Source organism: Calypte anna, chromosome 2 (assembly GCF_003957555.1).
Source record: "Calypte anna isolate BGI_N300 chromosome 2, bCalAnn1_v1.p, whole genome shotgun sequence".
In the NCBI taxonomy this organism is placed as follows: domain Eukaryota; kingdom Metazoa; phylum Chordata; class Aves; order Apodiformes; family Trochilidae; genus Calypte; species Calypte anna.
The window spans coordinates 18,470,804-18,491,083 of record NC_044245.1 but is presented as its reverse complement, the minus strand read 5'-3'; the positions used below and the strand labels follow the sequence as shown (position 1 = coordinate 18,491,083).

Genomic DNA, 20,280 nt, shown 5'->3' with positions numbered 1-20,280 from the left:
TGTTTTATCTTGGGGAATGTTGCTCTGTTCCAAAACATGAGTGAAGCAATAAAGACACACTGAGGCTGACAAAGAACCAAACCCCAAGCACAAATACGAGGATTTATTTATACCATTAAAAATTCTTCAGCAGTATAGATGTAGTCCTAGTACATCTGGCTGCCCAGGTTCTGATCTGCTTATGGCAGATCAGAAAGCTGTGTCCTGAGGAGCTGGGCTTGAACTGTGTCACCCAGAAGCACTACAAGTGTCATCTGCTCTCAGTAACTCTGAGAAGAGCTCCACCACAGCTTCTGTGTTCTTTTGGTAGAAATTTATGACACTGTATGATTACAGTTTTCACTCTCCTTTCTGGGATGCTGATTCCTATTTTTCTCAGAGAAATGTTGTGAGAAATTCTGTAAGGTCCTGGGATAAAGCTGCTACATAAATATGTCTACTAGAATCATAGAATTGTTTAGTTGGAAAAGACTTTTAAGATAATTCTAACAGCATCATTACCTCAGCAACCAGAGTTAAAGACACAGTCGTTTTGTGAGATCCATAGACTTAAAAAAGGTCTGTGCATAAATACATATGTATAAAATCTATACCTAAATGCCTTAATTTGTTATAATTAAAAAGACCACCACATCAGTAAGTTCTTTCTTATGTTTTGTAAGATATTTCTGTTCCACAAGTTGTGAAATCTCAAATTGTCTCTTCTCCTCAAGCATTCTTTCCAGTTTCAGTTTGCATAGGTAGATTGGTCATTAAAACTGTAGTTTCCTCTAATACTTTTACAACTCATGGAAAGAGAGCACCATTGACCAGCCATTCATACCAGAAATCTGAAACAAAACAAGTGACCTCAAATCTTCCATTCTCTCAGCAGGGGACTGTATATATTACTTATCCAACTGCAAATTGTATTCTACATAACCGAGAGCAAATCTGGAAGAAAAAGCAAAGATGAAATGCTTGCTCAGTTCTCTTCCCAGACATCTCCTGCTCTTGCTTCACATTTCACACAAATACATATTCCCTCCTCCAAGAAACACTTAATCCCTGCTACATTTCCACAGCTCTCCACACACACTGAACAGAAACCTGGTAAATCAAATACGTAACCCACCTATCTGTTTGAACAGAATTTCCAAACTTTCAGTATTGGTTTGTATTAAATCCTTGCCCTAGCCAGGTCATCATTTTGTTTTTTCAGCTGCAAATACATTCTGCTTTCTCTCACACACAGATGGATGGTAGCTATGTGGGTAGTTCAGAGGTGTAAACACAAGAGTTAAATAACAGATAGTAGTGCAGATACATTGTGCTATCAGACCTTTTCAAAAATAGTCATTTTGTCTACATACCACGAAAGCTGCAAATTATAGTAACTGTAAATATTAATTATTACAAAATGACTGCAAACCCTATCACATGGCCAAAATCTCCTTTCACACATGGGTTACATAGTGCCATAAAAGCCTAGACTTGCTCTACTGGGCATGGTGATTCTTTCTGTGTTGATGGCTGGATTCTGTGATCTTAGAGGTCTTTTCCAAGCAGGACAGCTCTGTGATTTCAGTGGCAATATAGCTGGATAAGTGGAGAGTTCATAAAAGCAGGTTCAGTTGCAGCTATATACAAAATGGGGTGGATCTCAAGCGATGCAGTAATGGTGCAAAGCAAGCCTGTAAGATTTTATTCCCAGCTGATTCTTCTTATGCATTGCAGCTGCTTTAAATATAAGCATAACAGGACTTCCCTCACTGACTGCTGGGACACAGCAGGGTTGAGAGGCTCTGAAGACTTTCCATGATCTGGGATAGTGGCGCTTGCAAATAGCATGACAGTAAAAAATAAATGGATGACAATTACATCTGTGGTTACTTTACCATTTTCTGTGAAAAGATGGTAAAAGAGCTCCAATTTAAGGCTAGCTGCAACTATTTTCTAGGTTTCAACCAGTTCAGTTTTAAACATCTAAATTCCCTCTATTTTATATTTCCATCTGTCTCATTTTCGTCATTGCAAACCACTACCATGGTTGTCATTAATCCCTGTTGTGCTTTGACATTATTTATACCTTGATTTTATTTACACCTCTGAAGGCTCCGTCATCACATGTCTGTCTCGCAATTACACACTTTCTGGCTGAAAAGGAGAACAAGCCTCTTTCCAAATGTGGAAAACAACCACAAACTGGATTAAAATTCAACTTCTGAAGATTGAGTGAAACTTCTGCTCCTTTTCAAGAGCATCTCTAGCTGATTGAAAAATATTCTTAATATAGAAGGGATCTTGATTAATCTCATTATCAGAAAAGTCCTCACTATTTAAAACTGCACTTCATATCCTTCAGCTTTAAAATCTTGGGAATGCCTAATTAAGATTTTATTCAGATTCATATGTAAAAGTGTTTTAAAACACTAATGTAACTAATGCAACATCATCACATTGGTCACTTACATTTTTTGCTTTTCAAAAGTTGGAAACGTATAATTCTAAATATTTATTACTGTTACTCACTCAACTCACTGCAGAATGATGGGACTGAATTTTACACCTTCTGTAAAAGCTGACTGAAGCTAAAGAAGCAACTTTCTGTCCCCTAGTGATCTATCAGTTGAAACGTGGTTAAAGGGCTCAGAAACTGTTGCTTTCTCCCTTCTGCCCAATTTAAGTTCTCATGCACCTTCATTTATTTTACGCTCATGTTCAGAGGGGGACACAAGAACACCCCATAACCAAAAGCCTGCTGAATATTTCAGTCTCAGCTCTCAGTAACCACCCTTGGTACATCTGCATGGTCTTTGGACTGTCTCCACACATGACCATCTGTCATGATTGCATGGTGCCTCTCCACAACTGGGTCGGATCCTTGCCTGAGGGCATTAGATTCCAGACAATGCTGGTTTAGATGAACAGTTTGGTTAACACTACAAGGGCCATCTGTTCTAGAGGAAATCCTTTCTCTGTGTCATTAATGAGGTGTTCCCAGCACATAACTATATATTGTCTACTTATATAAGCTTTTATGTGATAGGAATTCTAGGAGCATCTTATTTGCAAACGAGTAATTTGAAAACCCACCAAATTTCATTACATAAATTTTCTTGATACACCTCTTAGTACAGATGAAAACTACGTACTTGGCAGAGGAAGCAATGGCTTAGCTAGTGCTTCAGCATGGTTACACCACCTCAGATCCTCAGGCAATGTGAAAGAACTGAATCTTGGTTTAAACCTAGCAAATAAAGTCTATTGGCTCCTGAACACCAAAGCATGAATCCCATTGAGTGGGACTCCAAAACTTAACTTTGGAAAGGAAGCTGAGCTTGTCTGTAATGTAAGTTAGGATGTTACATATTAGCATGGTGAATATTTTTAACATATTTCAGGTATGTAATCAAACACATAATTAATCTTCAGCAAAATAAGCATAGCCAGAATCTAATACCTATAGGTTTTCCTGCTCACTAAGCTTTTCAAACACACAGATTTCAGACACTGGAACTAGAACTTAGCGAGTAGGAAAGAGGTTTCTGCAGCTTGTCTTTTGGCAGCATCTACCCCTCCTCCCAATCTCATTTTCATCTTAAAAGGAGAAAGTTTTAAATCAAGCATATCCTACTTCTCTCAGTATAAAAAAAAATACTTATAGTAATATTGCTAAAAAATATTATCTACTGCATTTCAAAATATGACTAGATTTCACCCTGGACAAGACTCCTAATTGCCTAAAAGGTTCTAGAATTAAACACTATTGGCTGAACAGCCATTGAGGCCTGGAGATGGATGAAGATATCATAGGTTTGTAGTCTTGTTCAGAGGGCTTGATGCATTTTCACTTTATGCCTGATGTAGAAGTATCATAAATATCAGACACAGTGACCTGGCTGAGAATCTTCCACTTAAGGGAATTTCAGGAGTCCTATGTCCTCTTTCAGATGAGCCATTAAAAAAATTATCTAGAATCTTAAAACTTATGTGCAAACTAATGCTTACCATCCTGTTTTTTTGATACATTTATAGCTTCCACTACTTGCAATATAAATAGGATTGAAATGGTTTTATGGTCTGTAAAGATCATATAGAAAATTCACTCCTTTTAGTTTACTTAAACTCAGAAAGATTTGGCAAACTTAAATGAGCCTCAGTGGTTACAATAAGACAGATTTAAACCCCAATATGAATTTTTCCCGCTAATTATGCTATTATTACAAGGTTTTACAATAACAAGGCATAAATTTTGAAGAGTATAATTAGTAAGGGGAAAATCTATTCAGTCTGTAGCAAATATGAGGAATTAAGGGATGGATTTAGTAATGTTAGAAAACAGAATGAAACTGAGAAATAGAATTACAAAAAGAGACACAAGGCTATGAAACAGATTTCAGGAGAACTGTGGCAATTCTATTATCTATGACACTCATTCTGCTCTACTATTATATCCTTCCCCTCACTATATTAATTGAATACAAATTATTTTCTCTAAACTAAGAAAATAATTAAAATATTCAGTAAGAAAAACCTGCCCATTGACAGGGCTAGCTAGAATGATCTGTGGTTGGGCTTGATGATCTTAAAGGTCTTTTCCAACCTAAATGATTCTGTGATTCTAAGGTATTTTACCATCTTTGGAATAAGTATTTATCTGTCATAACCACTAATTCCTCTTGCCTGTATCTATCTTGGTTTATCAATAGTGCAATATGCAGCCATCAGCTGAAACAGTGTAAACAGATATCCTGTTATCTTCAAAATCCTCAAAATGGATTTTCCAGTATAAACATAATCCCTATCTAGATACCTAAAAATTTCTAGAGGTGAATGCAGATGTCCCCTGCTCTTTCTACAATACAAAATTACACATATCTGCTACACTACAAACACTGAGTAAAATACCAGCTAACACCGTATGTGTACTTAGTAATAATTGAATACTAATTGAACTTCATTGACTGTGCTATTGTGTTCCTTCAAACCCACAATCAAATATTAAAAAAACTCTACAGAACCTTAGCAATATCATTTAGTGTTTTACTCATTAACAGCAGATTGCAGATTGAAAGCACCTGAGGCCATGCCAAAGTCTACACGGTTTCTAAGAGGCACCATCCCTGCAGGGCTGTAGAGCTATGGGCAGGAGATCAGGGTTGGGATGTCTGGGGATCCCTGATGATGGGGATGGCCCCACATCCCCCTTGTGATGGTCAGCAAGGAGTGTCAGGTCTGGGCATTTCTCTGCTTGTTTAAGAGACTGAAGTGAATAAATGTGCTTTGCTCTTTTTCAAAGGTCAGATGGAGGAGGAAGATAGATGTTCTCTTGCAGTATTAGTACTGTTGATCAATATCAATACAAAACCATACATCTCTGATAAATTAATTTTTAATTCACCAGGTTAAAATCCCTTTATGTTTGATGTATTTTAAAGCACTATAGCAATTAGGAAAGTTGTGGGCACTAGGAAGAACAGCACTATGATTGCTAGTAAAAATGTAATAGAGACATGGTTATTCTGGATGGGATATTATTACAAATTCATCTAACAGGAAAAAAGGGTGTGAAATAGCAGCAGTAAATTGGTCAAAAATATTATACAGCCAAGGATGATGCCTGATAGAACAGGAGAATCAGGTATTAAAGGAACACAGTAAAATGTAGCAATATTTCAAACTCCTCAAAACATTTCTAACAGAGAAGAACCAGGCTCAGTCATTTTAAAGGTGAAACTGTAATCAAGTACTATTTCTGTTCCTCAGGTATATTTAGACAGGTACAGACTTGGTCAATAGATAGTGGGATTTTGACACATATATAGCAGGATGACTCACAAAATACTAAAAGATACAAGATGTAGAAGCATTTGCAACCACAAAAATTATAAAATAATTTATAAATACTGATAAAATACTGGATAAACCAAAGTAGTTATTTATCACATTGTACTAGAATAAAAGATAAGATCTAAGGAATGATTCATCTAAGTGCTATTTTTTTATATTAGTTATAATTTTCTTTTAACTTTGCAGTTTCACATTTTTCCTTCCTTGCAACTGGCCACAATACTTTAGGCTAAAAGCTCTACTCTTTTCAAACAAACCAGCTCAACACTGGCAAAGGTTTGCAGGAAAAGCTAATAACCCTTCAGTAAGAGCCTAGACATGCAAAAGCACTTGAAGGTAGGCTTTTGAGTAAAAAAATGACTTAACTATTGCCTACAGCTCTTTATTTCCTGTACCACATAATATCCCAGCTTTATGAGCCAAGTTTCTGGTGAAGACCTAGTTTTCAGTGCCTATATAATCCTTAGGGGATCAGATGCTCATCTGTGCAAGACCAGGGAAAATTCTATAGCAAGACAGTTCTTATAGTATCTAAGCAGGTTTGTGGGGGTTTTTTTGTTGGTTTCTAGGCTGATTTTTTGTCAAAACTTTACATTGTTGCTACTGAGATTGAAATGTTATGGTATTTCTGCTGTGACTTTACTGTGTCATTAAAGCATTAGGGCAAGAAGGCATCTGGTAAGTGTCCAAGTAGCACTTAAATGTTACTGAATCCATTAAACATTAAGTTAAATGAAATTATTCAATAAAGGATATTCCTCTATGCCTGTAACACTTTCAGCCATAAGTCTATGTAACAAATAGATAATTACCAATGATATTCCAATTTTTTTGTTTTAATATCATGAAATACCACTTTCAGACATCATGCATACTTCAACCCCATGCATACTTCAACTAACCTAGAGGTGCTCCAGTTCAGTTTATCTCAGCATATGGCTTGTTCTCACCACATGCCAGAGCTTTCTAAATCTAACCATGATTAATAGGATATGTTAAATAACTATTGAAGGAAATCCAGCTTCAAAAAGTGAAGCTGATTAATACATTGATTTAGATAATAACTTCTAAATATTGATTTTTAAAATATATTATTTGAAGTTCTAGGTAGATCAGAAATACCAACACTCTTTACTCAAATAAAGGCATTGTGAAACCTAAATTAAATCTAACTTTTTATTATTAATAAGACAATAATAAATCCTTTGTTCTTATAATTGTTCACTACATCTATTCTGTCATATAAAAATACTCTGTGAAAGCTGAAGAGTGTCCAGAAGTATAGATATAATTTTTCCAGAATGTTTAAAATATAACTCATAGCAATAGAGAAATACAAACAGTTTAACTTTCCTCACACCTTCGGTAAGTGACAGGATGTAATCAGAGGTACAGATGACAACTTACATTTTTATTTGATTATGGTCACATTCAGAAACCTCATAGTAGAATGAGTTTTTAACTAGTTCAAATAACTAATAGAAAATTAGTATAGATTTGAAACTGCTAATCATTCTTACAAATAAGGAAAAAGCATTTTTAAAAGGAAAACCTTCAAAATGTTTTAAAATATTAAAGACTTCAACATGTTTTTTCTACCTAAAGGATTCAAAAGCTGGCAAGTGAGCAGGAGAACTTACAAGAGTAATTCTTTGGAAAGATGGGATGACTTAGGTAAATTTTTTTTCTGTGTCACACCCAGGACACTTTGCACTTTTTCCTCAGTGTCTTCTTTCTTCTTCTGTTACTAAAAGGAACCACCAAGAAAAGGAACAGAGTTATAGGAATAAACTTTTGGAAAAGTTTAGTATTGACTCAGAATTACAGTTAATTTAAAAAATTCTACTAAAATGAAAAAAAAAACTCATCTGTAAATAGTATAGTCAAAATACATACATTGTTTTGCAGATTTAAAGCTAAATGCATTTGTATTTTGATTTATGACAGTGAGAAACAGTCTTTCAGTTCACCACCTGGGTACATAGTAACTAAATAGAAAAATACTTACAGTGTTTCTTCAAAAACTTTGTTGGATGTAAGCTGGGACTATCAACGACGTGAGCAAGTGACAGCAGCTCCTTGGCTTGCCCTGAGTTGTAAGAAAGGCAGTTGTGTTAACTGCTCAGCATTGCTCCTAAATTTGTACTACTCAACAAATAGGAAAACAAAAATGTTGTTTATGAAATGGAATATTGATAGAATCATTAAAAATGATAAAAGGGGAACATTAAATCAAGTGACATTTCCCCCCCTACTATTTATTTCAGGATTTTAATATTGATTCACTTTTGAGTATTTTGCTAGTGATTATTTTTTGTAATTTTCATCTAACATTGTTACATTTTTCAGGTTTTAAACTCCTAGGTAATCTGATTTTATACCACTATCATTTTTATTTATTGTAATGCAGTAAAATATGCAGAGTTGTATGATGATACAGAATATAATATATTTGTGTAAAACTTTTCATGAAAATGCTTTAAAAACCTTAAAAATTTATATAAGATTTTTTGATAGTAGAAATGCTTTATTCCAATTGTATGTCTTAGGAATTATATTTTCATATTCAGCCTTACTTATGAATAATTTTTTTCACTCAATGAATATTCTTTCTCGTGAGCACCACAGACTCTGTGAGTGGTTTTACTCTCTTTCTTGTCCACCTCTCATTTCCACATGTGTATGCATTCAGACTATCAATAAGAAGCCCTCAATGAGCAAAGAATTTAAGTTCTCACCTAGACTACTCCTTCCTTGTTGTTTCCCAGTAAAGAAGAATTCCACTTGCAATATTTTTTCCACATTACTGTTCTGAGTTGCCTAATACTGATTTGTTTGATAATACACAAAGATAAGGCCAGAAAAGGTTGCATGCTAAATAATATTAGGTATTGCAGGTTAGTTAAAGTATCTTCACATTTCATGGTTGTTTTGGGGAACTTAAGGACCTTAGAACCCACTTCACAGATATGCTCTAGAGGTTTGGCAACAGTGTGCTTGGTTTTAGAAGCAGGAGGAGAGGGAGGAGTGATGCCAAATCTCACTCAACAGCCTTTGCAAATGTTTGACTTCAAGGCACTAATTTGTTTTGAACTCAGAAAATCCCCTCAGTTGAATAATTTCTAGATAAATATTGGAACTAATATTGGAATAATAGTAAAAAAAACAAAAACATGCCTGAAAATCAATACTTATTTTAAAGACACATATAGTCTTTCCAGAATCAGTAAAATCTTTCAAATTTCTAGATTAAGGATACGTCAAAACTGACTACTTAACCTTTGCTAAGGTCCCACTGAGATTTCTAGAGCTACCACAACTCAGTTTGTGACTTAAAATGTTCTATGTGCCTCAGCTACCACTTGAGATCCAGAAGTCTGAACTGTTTTCATGTTATAGATCACTTCAGAAACAGACTATGAAGCCAAACAAATCCTCATTATACCACCACAATGCCTTCAAGTACTTTTGGTAAATATATAAATCAGACTGTGATTTTTAGCAGTAGCTAGGATTCTCTGCTGGCACACTCTTATGCCAAAATATTTTCCTTGAAAGAGCAGAGTCTATGCCCTAACAGGGCAATAAATAAATAATAAAATGCAACAATACAATTTTAAAATATTTTACTTATAATTTCCCCCAGAGCTTTGGTTCCATCTTCAGGTTAAAGAAATTTTCTTAAAATATGATAAGAATTATAAACTATTTTCTTATGAAGTTGCTTATTAAAATTTATTTAATAAGCAATTTACTTTTTAGGCTTGTTTTGCTTAACCTTCACAAACTGACTTGAAAGACTTACCTCCAAACATTATAGGCTTGTTTTGTTTTGTTTTGTAAATTTAAAAAAAAGCAGTGCTACAGTACTTACTCAGACTCACTGAAACTGAAAACCAAGTCAGTACTGCAGGACTGGCCCCCTACTAAAAAAGCCCAAGACACATGGTGCTGAGATTAACAAAACAAAGTAAAGCAGCTATGACTTGGCACAAAGTTTGACAAGCTGCAGAAAAGCAAATGTTTAAATAACTGAAGTGGTACTGATTTTCTATTCACAACCTTTTCTCTTCTAAACAGTATCATATTCTTTTCCAGCACATTTAGATTGCAAGTCAAGCTGTGTTTTATTTTTTATTATAATAAACCCAGTCAGTTTACTGTAACAAAGACATACTAGTGGTGATCAGTGTGAAAGCCAGTACGAAATCAGGCTAGGAGAAAAAAAAAAAAAGTCAAATGGTAAAATAAAGGACCAGCCGTCTGGAAAGTTCCTGGATCATGTAAAAAGAAAATAAAAGGCAGTGTTCTTATGAGACTAATGCAGAATACAAAAATATTTTAAGACAAAACTCTGTATCGTTGCCTATGACATTTGCAAACAGCAGCAGCAAATCTTTTCAAATAATGTTGCATTTATTATATATTTTCCAAGTCTTCCTAAAAAAAAAGATTAGTGCTTTAAAAAAAATATTTCTCGTACCATTGTTTATATCTGTTCCTCTCAAAATACAGTAAGAACTAAATAAAACTGTAAAGTAATTTTGCTATAGTTTCTCATATGCAAAACAACTTCCCTAATTATGAAGGTTTTTTTCAACCTCTAGTATATTAAAATGGTTTTGAATATTTTATTACATTTGCAATAAATGATGGTTTAAAAAAAAAACAAACAAAACATAAGTATCTTACCAGGTCTTTAATTTTCAAGTTCTGCCTTCATTTGTTCTTGAATTTCAATCAACTGCAATATAAACATGTGAGAATCAGTGTTGGATTTCAAAACACGAGTAGGCATAATTCTCTAACAACCCTTTCTAAGTCTTCCTGATCAGCCTCCCTGATCAAGAGGCTACATAAAGACATATACATATTTTTGTATAACTGGTTACACAGCAACATTTTCACTTACAGTTAGGTACTTTTATGTAGGGTTTAAGAGTGTCACAAGAGTCACACACATTTAAGTTCTTTTGGCATAAGCAAAGGAGAGTGTGATGTCACAGGAGGTAGGAAGAAATTGAAAACCTTAGAAAAAGAGATTTCAGTGATTTAAAGTCTCAGAACAATGGGTATTTGTGGAAACCTGTCCCAAACAGCAGTGGCAGGCTGGAATCATGGGAGCAAGCCCAATGCACTGCTGTATCTTTGTACCAAGATCAGCAGATGTCTGTGTCATCTGCAGGGAGTTCTAACATACCCAAATTAAGCCTCTAATTTCACTGAGGATAAAGGATTGTGCCTAAAGAGCAGTTTAAGCAGAAATCCTCAAGAATTCCTCGGAAGCTGCAGAGTCAACATCGCTTAAACAGTTACATTTCATGGCAAACCTTCCCAGCCCTCCTGGGTTTGAGCTGTGTGGGACTTCTGTCAGAGCCAGTCACTTGAGTCTTGCAAGTTAAACATCTACATTTCTCAGTGTCACCAGGAGAAGAGTTTTTTACTTACCCTATTTGCATTTCGGACATATTTAAAACCAGACAACGCTGTGTACAAGACTGACATTCATTTTGTTTCATAAAAATGGAGAAATGCTCCCCTTCAGCATAATAATCTAGAAGCCCGACTGCTCAGCCACAAATCAGGGCAGCCGACATTGTATGCCGCTGGGAGTTTTATGGGGCTTGATTACAATATCCCAAGTCATAGAAAAGTAGCTTAACTACCCCTCTATGATGAGAATAAGCCACCAGCTCTGTTCAAGCTGTGCCATTGGACACAAAGAATATGAAATTCATGAGACTAGATACAGAATACTCATGCACGAGCTTGACAACATACCAAAGCTGTGACTGCATGAGAAACGGTCAACTTTGTGTTTTGATTCACTAGGTTATTTATGCATTTACATTAGACTATGAATTACAAGAAAAATATAAAGAGAACTCCCTCCCACCTCTAAAACCCAAGCAAAAATGCTCAGCAAAAATCAGAAGGAAGAAGAAACCTATAGAAAAGTCCCTTTCTCTCTGTAAAGTATCTTAATGTGTAGCCTATACACTACAGCTCCTCTGTGCTTGCTCTCCCTGTATCTAGCTTTAGAGAGAACATTTTCCTACCAGAACACAGCATAAACCTGCAGTTAAGTAATTGATAGATGGAGCAATGGGTTCATCAGTGATCAGAACCCTGGGTAAATACTACAGCTCATTAGAAAAACTCAGTCCTTGCCATCTCTTATGCTGCTTTGAGAGAAATTAGGGAGGTGATTGCCTACAGCTAGGGCACAGCTTGGCTGCCCATGCACAGGAGGGAGCTCCAGACTCCAAGTACCACCTACAAGAAATCAATCAATTGCAAGTCAGTCAAAGTAAGAGACAGTGTTTTCAGCCTGTTTCATTGCTACTTATCACTGACTGTTGGCTGCCTTCAGTTTAATTTGTGTTAACTTTTCCTTAAACAGTATATATTTGATACTAGTGCCTGTATCAACTTTGTGCACTCTATTTCTGGAGTACAATGTCTGACTGCTGGGCACTCCAGCAGCGTGTGCCTTCATGCCTAGCTCCTCCTTTTTGAAGATCAAAGCTTTTTAAGCAAAGAAGAGTTTATTCACATTCTGGCTATTGAGAGAACATCTTTTAATGGGATATGCAAAGGAGGGCCCAGGGGGCTGTGTGGAAATCAGAAACTTCAAGCAGTGTAGTTAATATTTTAGAATTGTAGGTGTTTTTTGGATATGGAAGTGTAATTAATTAACAGAATTATAAGAGGAAGAGTAGAACTGCCACAAAAGCTTCTCACAGCACTTCAGTTTCACAGTTCAGCTCACTAGACAGACTGGGCAGCAACTGGGATGGGCCGCCTGTATGGTAGCTGTACTGGGGCCAGTTTGGGAGGAAGGGGTGATGCTCCTCCCAAACTGCATGTAGTGCATCCAGTTCATGTAAAAGGCACACAGAAGAGTTCTGATGCTGCTGCTTAGATCCATAGACTGAGGTATGACCAATGGGAAGACGTAAGACAACATCATCCATTGTATGAAGATGATGTGAAGGAAAGGAAAACACATACTAAGCATAAGGAAAAATTTCCTGTGAGTGAAAGGATGGAAAAAAATCTACTATTAAAAATATTCTTTGGACTGTGCAACTGCATTAGAGCATTCTTCTTAGAATGTTCTAAGAAGAAACATTCAGTATAGGAACCGATGACTGGCGTTTCTTTCCAGCATAATGAGACTTCAAATCTAAGCATAATTCCTGAATACTGTCACACCTGAAAAAAAGAGGAAAAGCTAACAGAAGAAGCAATCCTTCTTTGACAGACCAGTGCATTAGGCAGACCAATTAATTTTCTGCTTCTGATTTTGGACTTTGTGTGCAGAATCCTAATGGACTTTTAAATTGTGTGACATTTTAGTAATCATGGAATAAGCACATAAAAATATCACTATTTCCTGGTTATCTACAAAGCATTTTGAAGATATTTTGTAGAAGAAATACTTGTTAAGAAGAAGTTCTGTGTCTATTTCCTACTTTTCATAATGGGAATGATACACTGCAGAAAAAAGTCATTGGAGAACTGCCATGAGACAGGGAGCCCACTGGAAAGGTATCTAGATGATACATTGGGAAAACACAGAGCTGTCAGTCTCTAAGATCCCTTAGTAGTCAATAAACAATGATGGTGGAAAGTTGTTTTTTTTTTTAATTTGGTTTTATGATTTTTCAGCTACTGTTTTGCTCAGATAGCACAGAACAAGTAATTCACATATCCTAACAGCTCTGTCCAGTCATAGTGGAATATTTAGTCATAGGTTAACAAGTCATAGGTTACAAAAATAGGCATTTTCTTACTTGAAGTTACTAGCTAGTTGCATACAGAAATCTTTCCTTGCCTTCAAAAGCTCACTGAGTGTGGCTTTTCATTAAAGTATTCAATCATTATCCTGTAGCTTCTTGAGGTTCAGTATTTTCATTGTGCTTTATGAACATTACAAAATACACAGGGTGAGAAAATAAAAATTACAACATTCATGAAAGGAATACCAATTTACTACTTCTCTACCAGGAGTTATACTACCATAAACCACAAAGTAACATAATTCATTCATAATTCAGCTTTCTATTATTATTTGGACTGCCAACAGTCCAAGCTTATTACTGTTTTGCCAAGAATGCAGCTCACAAAACCAGAAATTACATACCTTGTGAACAGTTTGCTCATCTCTTTCCGGTTTTGACCACATTCTTTGAACTTGCTTATCTGAAAACAAGGGGAGAAAGAGAAAGCCCATGAAATTACATGCTTACATGAATGTATTCAGAATGTTTGCTTCAGGTCAGTCTCTAAACCCAGAGGAATGCACTGGGGATGCGAGTCCTCGCAGAGCTGTGACCTTCACCACCGCCCTTGACATTCACAGCCTTCTCCCTGCTGTTCAGCCGGCTGGTCAGAGGGAGATGAAGAAGTAAGTTCAAGAGCCAAGTGTGACTGAGTGCCCACAGCTTTTCATTAATTCTGATTCTGGACATCCTTGCTGTTAGTCACAGCCAATACAAAGTGTTTTAGCAGGTGTTTCTTTATTGCTCATACAAAACTACCAAAAGATAAGAAGCACTATTGAATCAGAGGATAAACTAGAATGAGGAATATTTAAAAAAAAAAATAATTATCTTGCCGCTACTAAATGTGATACTGGCTCTAAACTACACAGACATAAGAAAGCTGAATAGCCAAATTCTACTCTGTTGCTGTAGTTTCTACTTCTGCATGAAATATTTCACTCTGGCAATCTACAAGAAGTAACCTGCAGATAAAGACTGTACATTGCATTTATCAGGAAACAAAACCCACCTCCTTTTAAGAACTGTAACAAAGCACAGGTTCCAAAAGCACTGATGGCTTATTTGAGAGAATCTGATTATGTCAGAAATTTCCACAGAAACACAGAACTAATTATTTGAAGAACTGCACATTCAAATATTTCACAGAAGTTTAAGAACTAAGAAAGAGTAAGTTTTAATGAAGTTGCCATAAGATAAAATATTGTAGACCACATTTTAAAAATACAAATATTGATACTACTCTATTTCAGTAAATTTACAGCATGTATCTGTTTCTAAATATGAACTCGAGCCACACTGCTAGGCAATATTAGAAGTCTCAAAAGCCATAGCAAAGATTCCTTTGTCATAAATTAAAAATATGTAAATATATGCATTAAAATTAGAATAAATATGTATGAATGTCTCTACAAATACATACAAAATTAGCATTCAATTCCAGAATAAGACAACAGTTCAGAAATAAGTCACCATCCTTCTGAAGCATGTGAACAATCAACTCTATCTTTAGTAACATCTCTTACATGCTGCCTTTAAAGTAATCATCTTGCTCTAACATCAGTTTAAAGTTTTACCAAACAAACATTTTTCTGCTTCAGAGCATTTCAGGGCATTTTCATGACGAGAAACCTCATTGTGCAGTTTAAAAATCTCTTCTTTAAAATTCTCATTCTCTTTTTCATGCGTTTTTTTGTTTCATGGTCATCATCCTCAAAGACAACCTGAAACACTGCGATGCCTTGAATTTATAAGCAAGGAATCAGAGATTTAAATATGCTGCACTGGTGCAATATTATACAACACAGTATCATATAATTTCTGAATTCTATTACAGAGTCATAACATGAATAGAAAAAAGTGGAGCCTCTAAATAGGTCCCCGCTGGAAGAAAGGCTGCAGTACATTATATACAAAGCCCATAACACATGGGGACATTTTATTGACAGGAATAATGCATATCATACTGTTTGTGTGCCCTCATCATTCAGGTCAATTTATTATGGAGGCTGTGTCCAGGAAGGCAGCTGGGGCCTATCCACCCACACTTCCCCCCGTGTTTCTGTCCGTAACTAGGCAGGCAGGAGAGACTGCGGACAGGCAGCACCAGGGGGTTGCAAAGTGCATGGCTAAGGAGGGGGGCTTGTTGCCTTTGTGCCATTTCTCAGTGACAGTGCTGCCAGTGTCATGAGGAGCACATCACATGTCAAAGCGGTGAAGTTTTCAGGCTGGGAGCCGCATGGAGTCCATCAGGCCTTCTGATATCAACACAGTTGGTTTTCTACTTGGTGTCGGAGCCACCCAGAGGCAATTCATATTCTGAACATTAACATGGCTTTGCATGCCTGTCACACATAGACCGTGCAGGGGTTTAATGCTATTGAAGACTTCGGTTTAAATCTCTATGCAAACAGTGATTACCTTGTAAGAAGGTTCCAGGATAACATGCAACAAAAGACTTTAAAGTTATAGTTTTAGTAAAGCAAACTCATTTACATTTTTATTATGCATGCCCTTTGTTTAAATCTTGCCACGTCCATTATGGAAAAGACTTCTTATGCAACTGAAGCTTATTGGGACAGCTACTCTTTTTTTCTTGTTGGTTTCAAAGCTATTGAAAACATTTGAATATATTGTCTTATGGCTGTCTAGATTTTACTGCCACATATTTCTTTTAAAATTATAGAAAACCTTTCAGAGCTGGCACAGATCTTCATAGTAATACCAGAATATTAACTAACTCCTGAAACTGTTTAAAATATTAACACAAAAGAGAAGACTCAGATAGCAGTTGCTTTGCTTACTGAGGAAAATTTAAGATATTATTTGCTTTGCTTGGTAAAAGTATGAACTCTTTTTTTAAGAACTGCTTAAAATTAAAAATGTTAAAGACATTAGAAAAATAAAACTTCAAGTTTCACAAATGGTGTATAAACTTAATCAATAATCTAACGATGGGTAAAATTTAGTCCATAACTATTTGTTTTTCCTCAAAAAAGACATTCTTGATCTCCGGACTACTAGAACAAGGCATACATAATGTACATAAAGTTTTGGCCACAAAGTTTTCACTAATTTTATCAGAATTCATGTAAATAAAATGCCAAGTGCTTTGGAAAGTAATTAGTTTGTGGTTCCCCTTCTTTTACTAAAGAAACAGTGGCAGTTTACATAAAGACTAAGTAGGATTACCAAAAATGTAACTTCTAGAAACGTATATTTTAAAATTAAATTCTAATTAAATGCTTCAGTATTTTCAGTATTTCATTTTAAACATTCTTTACGCAGCAACAGATTTAAAACTGATTCTCTGTGGTATAATTATTAGAGCGAATATTTTTATTGAAAACATTTACCAAATCCTGTGGACAGAAGCACACACTGCAGGGAAAGCAGCAGCCTTAAGGAAACAGCACATGCAATATTTAAGCAATTAGCTAACACTCGGCTCTGGCTGTGGTCAGCTCTAAACTGCTGCAAAACAAACCGATTTTCAAAAGACCTTTTAAGTAACTGTTACAGCTCTTAATAGGCTTAAGTATTTGTTCCCTTCCGCTGGCTGTATATGAGCATCAACAGCTGATGCTCAAAAAGGAACTTTTAAATAAAATAGACATAAATATTTTAATTAATCCTTTGACTAAGTTTTACAGGGTTAAATATGTGTGACCATCGCTTTTTACTATTTTAAGGAAAGGACACGAAAACCACCCAAGACTTTCTTCAGAACCGTGTACTCCTGCAGATTGCTCAGACATCCCTTAGCTCTAGCCCCACCACCTTGCTAAACCCAAGAAGTGCAAGTAATTAACTATTCGGTCTCCTGCTGCAATGAGGACACTCATTAGCAAAATGAACAAAGGGACAATTTTCTGTAGCTACAGTCATCTGTTATACTTTGAGTGGCAGGTTTTGTAGCAATGTTCTCTCTACCATCTGCCCACAGCGGTAGCGTTTGGCTTGCTTAAACTAGGGAACTTTTAAGTTGTAAGAAAGAGGGGCTAGAGGTTGGAAGGCAATTATAACACACCCTGTATACAGGAAGCTCCAATATTCCTCATCTTTTCCGTTCTATTGCTTTCACTCTAGCTATTAAGTAAAAAAAAAGCATGTTTTAGTCACAACAAATTTTATTATATATTTACTATAAATATGTTATGTACTATAAATAAAGTTATGTGTTGTAGACTCTTAGGATTTCTTTTCCAATAATACCAGGCAGATGTGCTGCATAATTTTGTAATATAACAAATTTAAACTCAATCCATCCACCTATCCTCATGGTATTCTAGTAAAACAGGTAAAGGTGAGAGAATAAAGCTAGTTATGATGCACTTGAGAAACACACATTTCTCTCTGGGATTTAACATAACCTCAAAATAATCAATTGTCCTTTTGAATAACAGTTGTGATTTTTGTATGTATTGCAAAGAAATAAGGTGCAAAATACTGATGCTCTCCTATGGCACCAAAGAAGAAAACATTTGAGCATTTCTGGTTAAAATTATAAACTGAAGCTGTTATTGTTGATGATTTATTGGGAATTTGCCTTGAAAACAAATGCATTCTCAAAGAAATCCATCCTCCAAAGTATGATGTACCTTTCCATGCCTAAACTCTACTTTAGGTATTCAAAGTCTGCATTATGTAAACCACAAGAGGGTGCAATTGTACCACCTGTCATGAAAAACACTCATTTACAAATATACCAGTTCTGAAATGAAATTAAAACGATAATTCAAAAAATTTATTTATATTTATTGTTATTATCTTTAATATCCATTATTGGTTACATTTGAATGTTTATAATTTTAACTCTGTCACAGCTTGTATCTATAAATTCCAAAGAAATATCTTACACTTATCTAGTCACTGAATAATTATTTCAGCCCCTTAAAAAGCAATTGTAAACTATGAGTCTGTGTTCAGTTGCCAGGTACTGGTGACATATACAGTTCTATCCTTGATACAGTGTCTTATTTTATGCTACTTATACTAATTACTACGTTTTTCCCTTTTCCCATATTTGTTACATGTTGCTCACATTTCTTCAGTTTGCTAATGTCACCTTGCCATGGAACTAAACTAGGACTTCAGTAAAAGCTGTCCTCTTCCTTGATTATGAGACTATGGGATTTTGGTAACACAGTACCCTACACACTTTTGTCACTGTGTTCAGATTTTAAGCACCAGTCAGTTTTCCTCACCAATGTAAATCAAGCTTTTGAAATACTGCATGTATGTGCACACAAACCCACTTGCATACAAAAATATGTCCATATACTTACAGCATAAGTTCTTGGCCTTCACCTTGGCCTCACCCTGAGTACTGTGTGATGTTCTGGGCCCTCAATTTAAGAAGGATGTGAAGATACACAAGTGCATCCAGAGAAGGACAATAAAGCTGGTGAAGGAAGGACTGTCCTGTGAGAAGTGGCTGAGGACTCTGGGCTATCCAGTTTGGACAGAAGGATGCTGGGGGGTGACCACATTGATCCCTGCAGCTTCCTGAGGAGGAAAAGTGGAGAAGGATGTGCTGAGCCCACCTTCCTGGGATCCAGTAATAAGACTCTTGGGAATGGTTCAAGGATGCATTAGGGGAGGTTTAGACTGGACAATAGAAAGCATTTCTTTACCAAGAAGGGGTTTTGAACTCTAGAATAGGGATCATAAAGAGGAGGTCGATGCCCCAAGCCTGTCAGTGTGTAAGAGGCACTTGAACAATGTCATTAACAGTGTGTTCTAACTTTCAGTCAGCCTTGAATTGGCCAGATGATCATTGTGAGTCCCTTCCAACTGAAAATTATTCTAGTCTTATGTCCTGGTTTGGGCCAGGATAAAGGTGGTTTTCTGTTTCTGTACTTTTGCTTTTAGCTAAGTCCCTTGTAAGTAGTTGCATTTGCTGAAATTAACAGCAAGTTTCTCATGCAGTGTGTGTGCTTCTAGGACTGATAACACTTGATGTTTATAGTTACTGCCAGAGACTGGTATGCAGAGCCAAGGACACAGAGGCCCCACCTGAACCCTCCTTTAGGGAGGAACAGACAAGATAGATGCCAGAATTGACCAAACAGATTATTCCATCCCATATACGTCACACTCAGTATAAATTTGAGGCATCACGAGGGCCGAGCCAGATCTTTTCCTGATTTCCTGCTTCCCTTCCTTCACCCGGCATCCTGGAAGGATCCTGTCTGTTCATCTGCCTGTGGTCCTGATCCGTGCCAGCCCATATCTGTGTGTTCCTGCCTCCAGTTCCCGACTGCTGCCGACTCCAGGAGTCCAGCCTGGACTTTCCCAGGGCTGCCCTACAGCCTCGGTGGTGACGTGAGAGTTATTGGGGGAGAGGGGGGAGGAATGTGGTTTCCATTTTCCTGTATATTTGTATATATTTAGTAATTTTACCTATTTATCATTACTGTTCATTAAAGTTGTGTAGTTTAGTTTCCAACCCATAAGTCTCTCTCCCTTATTCTCTCTCCTTTCTTTATCAAGGAGAGAGAGATTAATAGAGAGCGTCTGTTATTCGGTTTAATTGCCGGGCCAGTGTTAAACCGTGACATCTTATTCTTATCATATCCTATCCATTCATTGGAAAATTAATACCAGAAATAAATCAGGAAGTTGGAAACAGCATTTGTTTACAGAATCAGAGAATTAT

At 36.2% G+C, this 20,280-nt stretch overlaps 1 long non-coding RNA gene across 1 annotated transcript in view; it reads right to left on the bottom strand.

Annotated features, from left to right (window-relative positions):
* The window catches only part of LOC115597934, a 38,322-nt gene that overhangs the window by 7,618 nt on the left and 10,424 nt on the right, over positions 1-20,280 (bottom strand). Inside the window, exons 2-5 of the long non-coding RNA XR_003987271.1 lie at positions 13,982-14,040; positions 10,525-10,576; positions 7,841-7,977; positions 7,473-7,579 (exon numbers count right to left, since the gene is read on the bottom strand). This is a non-coding gene — a long non-coding RNA (uncharacterized LOC115597934). The remainder of the gene's footprint in view (positions 1-7,472; positions 7,580-7,840; positions 7,978-10,524; positions 10,577-13,981; positions 14,041-20,280) is intronic.